This window comes from Anolis sagrei, chromosome 4, assembly GCF_037176765.1.
Source record: "Anolis sagrei isolate rAnoSag1 chromosome 4, rAnoSag1.mat, whole genome shotgun sequence".
Lineage (NCBI taxonomy): Eukaryota > Metazoa > Chordata > Lepidosauria > Squamata > Dactyloidae > Anolis > Anolis sagrei.
This window is the reverse complement of record NC_090024.1, coordinates 188,096,400-188,108,659: the sequence shown is the minus strand read 5'-3', so window position 1 is coordinate 188,108,659 and position 12,260 is coordinate 188,096,400.

The following is a 12,260-nucleotide window of genomic DNA, read 5'->3' as shown; positions in this document are numbered from 1 at the left end:
TCTCTAAATTACATTTTTCTTTTGCAACCTCTTTGCCACAAAAAGGACATTATAAAAAAGATGCAGCCAACATTGCCTTTCATATGTACTCCTTCTATGCCTTTCCACAGCTTTTTCCACCATTTTAAAAACAGAAAACAATCTATACAGAAGGGAAGTGTGGAATAGACCCACAATGCCCCTTTACTGCTTGTGATAGGAGTCTTTCCTTTGAAAATGTCTTAGAATGCATCCACAAAATTCACAGTCATACACCTCTGTGTTTTCAAACAATTTTACACCTATTTCAGATTGTACTGTCACATGCTAGAAATGATTCCTTCTTTAACAAAGCCCACTAAGCAATCATGCTTATTGGGTTGTTGTAGGTTTTTCGGGCTGTAAGGCCATGTTCTAGAAGCATTCTCTCCTGATGTTTCGCCTGCATCTGTGGTAAGCATCCTCAGAGGTTGTGAGGATGCTTGCCACAGGTGCAGGCGAAAAGTCCAGAGATAATGCTTCCAGAACATTGCCATACAGCCCGAAAAACCTACAACAACCCAGTGATTCCGGCCATGAAAGCCATCAGCAATACAATCATGCTTAGTGCTTATACCCAATTTCATCAATTTTCACAACATGCTATCCTTAAAGAAAGTGGTCCCTTCTGTATCAGTGAGAATGGGAATCTTCTTGAGTTTAACCTGGCTTTATGAAAGGAGCTGTCTAAGGTACTGAACTCTAGCCTCCAAATAGTTTCAGCAACTTGAATTGAGCAAAAAGATGGAGTTGATTTATTGACATGGAAACTGTAACTGGAAAAAAGTACAAAAACATGTGCCTTTTTCATTTTATAATTTGAATGTATTTATCTCATGCAAGTGATGAATGGTGATACAAATTGCTTGCATCTCCCATGTAAAAAAAATCCAAAGGTTTTAGTGAGAGTTTCCAATTTTTTCACCTTTATGGGATAATTGCAAAAAAATACCTGTATTTTGAAAGCACGGATCTGGATACAATTTGTATGTGTTTGCATAAGAGAGCAGGAAGAAGGGATGGTTCATATGTGTTTAATTGCAACGTGAAAGATGGGTTCCAGATTCACTCACTGCCAACCTCACTTAAATAGGCCTATAAACATATTAGTCCCAAGATTCCAGCTGGCCTTTAGTGTTAAAATGATTACTCACCTGCCATAGAAGAACTGACATTCAATTCTAAAAACTAGGGCTGAGCGGTTTCGTTTCGTTAATTCGTAATTCGTTAATAATTTGTTAATTTTTTCAATTACAAAACGATAATGAACCATTCTGGAGCAATTATTAAAAAAAACAAATTTTCAAAAACGTTTTGTAAATGCTTCGTATTTCGATATTGTATTCGTTTCGTTACTGTTTTGAGGTCGTTTCGTTATTATTTCCGCATGTCTGGGCCATTTTTATGGTTTAATTAGTGAAAAAAAAAATTATAATATCACACCAACAGTCAACAACAGAGGGAGAGGGAAGCTTCAGAAGGTTTTGGAGGTTTTTTAGCGTATTTCGCGGTCGCGTCCGCCATTAACGAATCGATTCGTTATTGTTTTGGAAATCGATTCGTTAATTTTTTACCATTTACGAAATTTCGTAAATATCCAACTTTTTAAAAGGAAAATTTTGTAATTATTTTAAATATTGAAACAACCCCCCCCCCCCAAATACAAATCGATTTTAGAAACAAATTTTTCCGTTGTTACCCAGGCCTACTAAAAACAAAGAATGAAAGGGTATGGGTGGCTTAGTTACAATTACTATATATAACATGCCCACCTCAGGCTTTATGCATAAATCAGACATCTGGAAGCACAAGTTTAAATCAAGATATCTGAAAAAGTTAAAGAATGCAAAAAAATTCTTCATTTTTCAAAACAGATTGGATATGTATTGGATACAAGAGAACAGGGAAGTGTAATATATACAAATTATGCCTCAACCCTGAAATCTAAATACTTTCAGAGCAAAATTATAGCATGTGTCATTGTTTTAATGGTGCTAGTCATTCCCATGCATTTATTACCATGATGAAAGAATGATTTCCTACTGATAGTTACATAGCAGCATGTGTAATCATGCTTTCACATGCTTGCATCCAACAAAATATGTTCTCTCCAGGCAATTTTATAGGTATGCTAGGCAATTCTATTATATACTCCCACCAGAAGTTACTATAGCTGCCCTGGAGGATACTGCAACTTCTTAGATACCTCTTCAGGAATTTGCTAGGTCCTCCACAATGACTCTATAGTAACGTTCAGCAGAAGTTTTAATTTCAATAAGTTTCACTTTTCTGTTGTTTCCTGTTTCTACAGTAAATTCAGGAACACATTAGATTGTGTATCTCTGAGTCTCTGGAAGTGAGTGGTTGATAAATCCCTTGATACTATTGGCACACTAAACAGTAAGCTTTTCAAGGTTTCTCTTTAAATAATACAAGGCTGACTCACTAAACTCAATCCATTCAGCTATAGTTGTTTTCTCTCTAACCTTTCTCTGAACTCTACCACATCCCCCTTCCTACCTTCCTTCTAGTGGCTAGAAATCACACTAACTGCTCTTTTAAGTGCCTAGCTTTTTCGACTCCTTCTTTTCTCCAGCCAACCTCACAACATTTTGAGAGGCGTGAATAGGTTGAAGCAGGAAGAGATGCAATAAGAACCCAATCACACCGAAGAATTATAGTGCTATTGCTCCACTTTAATTGTCATAGTTCCATCTTAATTCTGGGACTGTGGTCTGGTGAGGCAAGAGAGCACTATGTCTGAGAGCTTTAAATGCCTCTCCCTGAGGTCCAGTCCCAGGATTCCATTGGATGGAACCATGCTTGTTAAAGTGGGATAATGAAATTTTAATTATGTAGTGTGAATGAGCTCTGGCTCTGTCTATCACAGAGGCATTGACTGTTACAAAGGGAAAGAGATATTCATATACTGGCTCTGTCTATCACAGAAGCACTGGCCGCTACAAAGGGAAAGATATATTCATATACCTTTATCCACAACTAGGAAAGCACACCAGTTTTTTAAATGGCAAAGAAGTTATTCACATTTTTTTAAAAAAAACAGGGAAATGAATTTTGTGATCTAGAAAGGAGACAGCATGGTCAAAGTGTCATTATCATATTCTTTCTCTGCATTCATTTCCAAACTATTTACTTTGCATAGGGTTTTCCCAAGTCCCTTGCAGCAGGTTGATGGTTTTATTGTTACTGTAAAATAGCTGCCTGTGATTACAACATTAATCAGGCATTTAATGACTGTATCAAATGAAATAATTCCCTCCTTGTTTTTTGTGCTGTTGCATTTGCTGAGTTTCCTCCGTGGAGCACAGTTACACCAAATGCTTAGATAGAGATTAATAATTACATCAATAGTCTTTGGGAAGGACTGCAGTGGCATGAAAAATGCAAAGGGAAAAACAAGGTTGTGCCCCTTTCTGAAAAAGAGGCAAATAAAAAAACAACAACATTTGACTTGCATGATGAGTGATTGCTCTTTTGTGTCATTGCAAAGAATGTCCATCAAAGGATGATTACTTAATTATAGCCCATGCAGTGAACATGGTGTAGAAAAGACCATCAAAGTAGTCTCTCTGTAGTCATACCTCTTAGGAACCCTGTAAACAGATCTACTCTAATAAAAGGAAGCACCTGTCTGCATTAATTTCATACACCAAACAACTTGTATGAGAGAACATTTGTGGATTCAGAAAGGAAGGCAATAACCAAGCATGTCTCCCTCAATGGAAACCCTGCTGATTATGTGTTTCCTTTAACAGCATTATGTGAAGCAATAGGGTGAGTAAGATTCTTCTCCTTTCTGCCTTTCCAATATAATAATAATAATAATAATAATAATAATAATAATAATAATTGTATTCCACCCTATCTCCCTCAGGCTACTCAGGGCGGATTCTAGTATACACAAACAGAAGGACAAACATTCAATGCCTAGAAACAGCGAAACACAGATAACACAGAAACATAGATAAAGGGAGTGAGTGGGAGTGAGTGAGAGAGAACAAGCCAGGAGAGTAAAGATGAAGATCCACCCAGAGGAAAAGTGTTCTTGCCATACATCAAGGGAACCACTGACCGCATAGGGAAACTGATGAGGAAACACAACATACAAACCTCTTACAGACCCACCAAGAAAATCCAACAAATGCTACATTCAGCAAATGACAAGAGGGATCCTCTCGCCTCTGCAGGAGTCTACCGTGTACCTTGCAGCTGTGGACAAGTCTACATAGGGACCACCAAACGCAGTGCCCAGACACCCATCAAGGAACATGAAAGGCACTGCAGACTACTTCAACCAGAGAAGTCAGCCATAGCAGAGCACCTGATGAACCAACTTGGACACAGCATATAATTTGAGAACACAGAAGTGCTGGACCACTCTCACAACCACCATGTCAGACTACACAGAGAAGCCATTGAAATCCACAAGCATGTGGACAATTTCAACAGAAAGGAAGAAACCATGAAAACGAACAAAATCTGGCTACCAGTATTAAAAAACTCAAAAATTACAACAGCAAAACAACAGAGGGGAAACAAACAGGCACATAAAATCACTCTCAACAAAAGGTTCCCCCTAGGCACTTCCAAGTCATTGAATGCTAATCAAGGTGATCAGCTGAAACATTCACACCTAGCCCCAGCAGACAAAAGTCCTTTGTCTCACCCTGGTCATTCCACAGATGTATAAACCCATTTTTCCTACTTCCAACAGACCTCACTACCTCTGAGGATGCTTGCCATAGATGCAGGCAAAATGTCAGGAGAAAAATTGCCTCCAGAACATGGCCATATAGCCTGGAAAAACCTACAACAACCCAGTGATTCCGGCCATGAAAGCCTCCGACAATACATATGTAGATATCTCTTTGGATAACATGTTTCAAGTTGAAACTAAAATCCAGAGCAGATTCAGAAGCCCATTGAAACAGGAGCAACCACTCCCGACAAGGTTTAGTGCCTCAGCTAGCAAGGGCAGTGTATAGATAATGGGGGTGGTAGTGCAACAACACTTATAGGGCAATATGCATGCTATCCATGCTTTTGGAAAGGGGATCACAGGGCATTAGGAGGTTCCAGGTTCATTCTGTAGTACATCTCCAGTTAGAATGGTCATAGAATAGATGATGTGACACTAGGGATGTAAAGAACACTGACAAATATTCTTGTTTTTAAGGAGGACGAGTATCTTATCACATCAAGAAAATTTCTCAAGGTAATAGCTAACAGCTATAGGATTTTTTTTTCACGCTCTGGGTTATTTTTTTGGCAAAAAAAGATCTTATGCAGAAGAAATCCAGAAAAAGGCTTGCAAAAGGGTTTATCATAGGGTTGCAAAAGAGTTTTTCACAGGAAGTCTTGAAGTATGGAAACGCAGTGAAAAGAATGGAAAAGCTTACATGGTTAGCCATTAAGAAGAAAACTTATCCTTGAAATCATGAATGAAAGGAATGAAGATTTGCATTCTAATGTGAGCATCTGTCTGAGAGAGAGATGCTCCCATTCTGAGTAAATAATGCAGTTCTGGATGGACAAATAGTCTGATCTGTTATGAAGCATCTTGACCTCTTCCAGCCAGAGCTCAAAAATAATGCATTGCAAATAACTCTGTTAACTGTCAGATATTGCTTTCAGAAATAACCAAGCACAACAATGCTCTTTTGCAAAGCAAGAGAATAAATTACTCCTCCTACCAGTCCATAACAAGCAACCTTTGTGCTTTGGGGGCATTTTGAAAGTACTTTTCCTGACATTTTTGAACAGTTTCTTTGTGAGATAAAATGTTCAAAGACTTTGTTGGGCTTTGTAAAAGACATACAATGGATTTCTTCTTTGTAAGTATTTTATTAAAAAATAAAAGTTCAATTAAAAGTTATATAAAAGAAAAAAGCAACAAGTTTTTAAAGTTAATATAGAATGAAGGTAAGTATGGAATAGAATATTGGAGCCACGGTGGTGCAGCAGGTTAAACTGCTAAGTTGCAGAACTTGCTGACTGGAAGGTCAGTGGTTCGAATCCATAGGACAGGGTGAGCTCCTGTTGCTAGCCACAACTTCTGCCAACTGAGGAGTTTCAAAACGTGCAAATGTGTGTAGATCAATAGGTACCACTTCAATGGGAAGATAACAGCATTCCATGCAGTCATGCCAGCCACATGACCTAGGAGATGTCTACGCCGGCTCTTCATCTTAGAAATGAAAATTATCATTACCCCCCAGAGTCGGACTCGACTAGACTTAATGTCAAGGGGAAACTTTTATCTTTACTAAGGAATAGAAACATAAAAGGTGCTAAGAAAAAGAAAGAAAACAGAAAGAAACATAGAAAGAAGGAGAAATTTGAAGAACTAAAAAAGAAAAGTAGTTGACTTCTGATCTATCTTAATTCAGCTACAAAGAATAATGGGATCATGCTACTGGTTAACTTTTTTCTTGAACAAAAATACTTTTCAAATTAGTCTTCAAAACATAAAACTGGTAAATCCTTTTCTGTGTTGTCAAAGGCTTTCATGGCTGGAATCACTGGGTTGCTGTAAGTTTTCCGAGCTGTATGGCTATGTTCCAGAAGCATTCTTTCCTGACGTTTCACCCACATCTATGGCAGGCATCCTCAGAGGTTGTTTATTGGAAACAAGGCAAGTGGGGTTTATATATCTGTGGAATGTCCAGGGTGGGAGAAAGAACTCTTGTCTGTTTGAGGCAAGTGTGAATGCTGCAATTGATCACCTTGATTAGCATTGAATAGCCTTAAAGATTCAAGGCTTGGCTGTTTCCTGCCTGGGGGAATCCTTTGTTGGGAAGTTATTAGCTGGCCTTGATTGTTTCTTGTCTGGAATTCCCCTGTTTTTGAGTGTAGTTCTTTCTTTACTGTCCTTATTTTTTATAATACTGGCAGCCAGATCTTGTTTTTCATGCAGTATTCACACTTGCCTCAAACAGACAAGAGTTCATTCTCCCACCCTGGACATTCCACAGATATATAAACCCCACTTGCCTTGTTTCCAACAAACCTCACAAACTCTGAAGATGCCTGCCATAGATGTGGGAAAAACATCAGGCAAGAATGCTTCTGGAACATGGCCATACAGCTTGGAAAACTCACAGCAACCCAAATCCTTTTCTCTTCATGTAATAAGTCAATAAGAGGTTTCTAATATTTCAAACAAATTTCTAATGCCCACCCCCCCCCCACTTCTTTTAATAAGGAAATTCTGTGCAAAGGTGCAACACAGTGTGCCCATCCTCAGCCACATTCATTATTGCTTCACATGTCCAAGAACTTAATCCTGGCATAAAAGGTGACCAACACTTGGTTCAAATAGAGCATTTCATGATGGGTATAAAATAATAACTTAGCAGCAAAAAGAATCAAGAAGCAGTCACAATGCAACGTCCTGAGCACTTTCCAGTTCCTTCTGCCAATTTGCTGTACTTGACATTTTTTGAATGCATTTTGATAGAGCCAATCCTATCTTTGCAGACCTGCACCATGAGAATATTTTTCTTGAATGGAGAAGAAGAGTTGCTTTTAATTAGCTCTCCTTTCTCAAAGAGCACTTGCTTGTGTGCTTCAGTTGCACACAATGTCAACTTCTTAACTCCTTGAAAGTAATCATGGAGCCACTCATCAGAAAGAAGAGAGAGGGCAAGAAAAGAAAAAAGTCATTGTTGCATTGTTCGTAGTAATTTGTTTGGTGGTTGGCCATCTCCAAAATCTTTATTTTTCATTTGCAGCAGTAGTGCTGCCAGAGAAGGCTTGTATTGTGTGCATATTATTATTATATATGTACATGTGGGACCTGTAACAAAATACTGCTGTATATCCTTCCTCTTGATATAAATGTTGAGCTTAAACCATCCTGACCTAGTAAGGGATCTCATATCTTGAACTGGTTTTATATCCAACTGGAGAACATATTACGTGTGGAGAGGGCCTCATGGGCTTTCATTAAGAAACTTTTTTTGTTCTTCTGCAAACCTCTGGATTCTTCCAAGCTAGCAGGTACCCTGTTCACCTTAGTGCCCCCATTCTCACTCCATTTTTCTTAGTATTTGGGTTCATTTTTCATCACTAAGATAGAAACATATGTTGTAGAAACAACATGGAAATTAGGATGGGTGGCAGACTAAGAATTATATCAGAGAAACAGTGCTGATACTTGCCAAACCAGCAAGGTGTAGAAGACAATCTAGGATATTTCACTGTGTGAGGAGTATCAGTAGGGTAACCTTGTCTGAGGGTGCCTTTTTACATAAAGGCAATATATATTCAGACACCCTTCTGTGTTCTTTAACGTACTATCACCTGCACAACTGTCTCATGTGCCAAACTCTTACTTCAGGAGACTATTGCAGATTGCTCCCCAAAAAACCTCCACCCTTATTTTTCATATGTCACTATCAGGGTGAAAGCCAATGAAGTATGGACTGGTTTGATCTGCTTGCAGTCCAAGGCACTCTCGGGATTTTCCTCCAGTACCACAGTTCAAAAGCATCTATCTTCCTTTGCTCAGCCTTCCTTATGGTCCAGCTCTCACATCCATAGGTTGCTACAGGGAATACTATGCTTTAACTATGCGGATCTTCATTGCCAGTGCAATGTCTCCACTCTTCACTAGTTTATCAAGATTAATTAATAGTCTGAACCTAGTTTACCTCAAAAATATTTTAAAAATAACATATCAGAAACCTCTTTGTTACTATTTCTCCTATTTTTCTGGTTTGTGTGTGTTTGCAAAAGTACAGCAGTGCACATGCCCACACGCTCTTATCAATAAGAAATATATGAATGTAATGTGTGTGTGTGTGAATACAAAATATATAATTAATATAAACATATATTAAATGTGTCCTCCAAGTGTGGCCATTTTCGTTCAGATTGCCATAATAAATGAGGAAAAGAGCACCCTTGCTATTTCCCCCATTGACACCAATGGGCTGAATCTTCCAGAAGTGAAAATAGAGCTCCTGGATGTTGGATCTGAGAAATTACATTTCCTCCCTCCCAATTTCAGGAACTTTGGGGTGCAATTTCAGGAACTTTGGGGTGCAATTCAGGAACGTGTTTTTCCTGAATTGCACCCCACTGGTTTTTACCACTTGCAATTCAGTTTTGCTAGAGGAGAAAACTGATTCAAATTGTGATGCTGGATGGATGTCTGGACACAAAGCATTTGCACTTAGCAGCACCAAAATTCATGTGCCTCAGTTACTATTCCAGTCAGCAAGCCACCCAGGGATCAAGTGGTTGGAATGAAAAAACTGTCAAGGAGTTAATTCCATTTAGGCAAGTCACAGGGTATCCAACAGGATGAAGAGGAAAGCAATAGACTGGTCAACTGGTCCTGGATTCCTTCAGTCAGTCAGTATTCAGACAAACAAAGCCAGCAAGAAATCAAACAGAGTCATAAATCACACCAGTTCAAAGTCAAGAAAGCATGAACATTTTAAAGTACTTCTAGTGGCCAAGAAGGAGAGTTAAAAGCAACAAAGTAACCAGGAAGTGGCTGGGAAATTTCTGGACAGTTGTCTCCAGACAGAGGTGCCCAAGGAGATAAGCATCTCCTGTTTAATTCTCGTAAAATCTCAAGGTATTCTTTCTTCATGACTTGATGAATGATGGTAATGGATCTTCAGTATCTGCAGTCTTCCCCTGGGAAGCATGTCTCTTCTCTATCTTAATCCCTAGCATCTTAGACTCAGAAAGATGATCTGGATAAGGAAATGCAGATACCTTGCAGTCTGCCTCCTTCTCTCTGTCTGAATCATCAGACTCTAAATGGTGCGTTATGACAGTTTCTCCTTTTTAAGCTCGGGTTTTCTGGGGATTCCAAGGAGTCTCCCACCTCTGGTGACCCTGCTCCAGTGGCCACCATGAGCTACTACATCAACCCCCTTAGCTTATGCTGTGATCCATGAAACTGCAGTAATTGTAGCAGGAGCGCAAAATCATTGACATTACCAATAAGGTTATAGGCCAGAACATCTATGGATGTGGAAGGAGAAGGTGACACAAAGTCAAGACAAATCAGTTTCAAAATATCTATATGGTGTTAAAGTTCATCAGTATCACACCGGACAGAATAGAAAGCAAACACTCAATCAAAGCCTGTCCTTTGTTATAAATTTAGGAGCACACAATGCAATTCACTACCCATGAAACATGTATAATAATAGCCCAAGAGATATGTTGTTGTTGTTCAGAGAAGCAGTTTGATGAGATTTTGATCAGAAAATCAGAGCCTGCAGGTGTTAATTGTTGTCAGCATGGCTTCCAGTCTCTTCAACCTAGCCAGTTATCATATCATTCTCAAGAAAATGGGCTTCATTTAATTATATTTCTGGAGAAAGCAAGATGATTAACCAACTAATATTTCAGAGGGGGTTCATCTATATTGCAGTGTCAAATCAGCTCTGCTAATAGCCCGTGTCATGGTTTCTTCTGGGCAGCTTTGGTTGCAGCTCTCCATTTGCACTGAACCAAACAGCCACCCGCTGCCTCTAAGTTGCCAGTAAAAGAAAGAAATTGAGGTAGAAAGTATTTCCTAAATGCATGTTGTTAGGTGGTAGCACTCATCTGGAGGTCAGCAATCTCACTTTTATTGTGAGATGTTATCACCATGTTTTGTGCCTAGAGATGTCTGAGCAGTTCCCAATTACTCACCTGCCCTTCTCCTGCTCTGACTTGAGGTTGCACACACATCAGGGTGTTTGGGTGCATTTCTACCTTTGCCATATAGGCATCCCCCATGATTCACTGGCTTTAAATGGTATGTGTATAGATCAATTCCCTAATAGGGTCATCTTACAGTATATTTTCCCTTTCTTCATGTGTCAATGTGTTTCTGTGGAACGTTTCTGTAGAATGATTGACCTTGCTTTTGGAAACACACTCTTCTGGCATTTGATTCTGTAGAGCTTCTGCCTTCCTTGGGAATGGTCTTAACCATTCGTGTTTGACCAAAAGTGCTGCATCTCTTTGATCATGAAAGTATCATGTGTCATGTACTAGGGATACCCAAACATGTCCTACACAACCTCTCCTAACCTCACCTTACGCTTGACTTACATTGTTTAGAAGCATGGATTGCTATGTCTTGGCTGGCTTTTTTGACAGACACAGTGGGACCCATCTTTTCCCAATCCATCAATTATTATTATTATTATTATTATTATTATTATTATTATTATTACAACTTTATTTTTGTAGGTCACCTCCATCTCCCTGAAGCGACTTGGGGCAGCTTATACGGGGACAAGCCCAAGCAAATATAGTTAAAATATAACACATTAAATTCATAAAAACAGCAGCAAAAACAAAATAAAACAAACAACAGCATAACACAGAATAGAAAAACCCATCAAACAGACCATCAGAACATAAAATAGCAAAACAGTTCTGGGCTCAGGTGAGGGGCAGTACAAATCAATTGAGGGCAGGGCTGATAAAGTGCAAGTGCCAGGTGACAAAATTGGGGATAAGGATAATATGAGGTGGGACACCAAGACTTCTGGGCAGGAGACAGTAGTAAAGTGCAGGGACTAGGTTTTGGGTCATTTGTTGAGTCACCCATCACACAAACAAATAGGTTCAGGGAAGGAGAGAAGGACAGAAGGGGAAGAGGGGAGAATACTCCTGTTTGGTGTGATGTTTTCAGTATTTGAACCTCAGGCAAACAGTACTTGATACTTTGATATCATGGTATGCATTGTAATAAGGTCTTTTAATAAATTTGAGTGTAACCAGATATAACGGATTGAGCAGTAAAAGCCACAAACCATATTCTTTTTTTATTTGGGTTCTGACAAAACCTAAGGAAAATACCACAGGCACATAAGCATCTGGATTTATTGTATGCTTGTACTGCAAGGAAACCAATCAATCCCTAGCCGGGGGCTGCTGAATTTTGGTGGCTTTCAGTGATTCTTAAATATTTTCTTCTGGGAAAAATCACTGTCTTTTGTTTGGCTAAACCATTTACTAAACCTAGTATATTACAAATAGAGTGCAAGGATGTAATTTAGTAAAAGACTGATACCAATCATCACTGTAGGGGGTGATCAATTCGGTCTGCTCTTCATTCAGAAAGCGGAAAATGTGACCTTTCAGTTCCCTTCAAATAATTATTCTGCTTATGTAATGGGTAAACTAAATACATCTATTTGCCAAGGAAACAATATTAAGTCACATGCAATATGAGGCTGTTTGGGAAGAGTATTAAG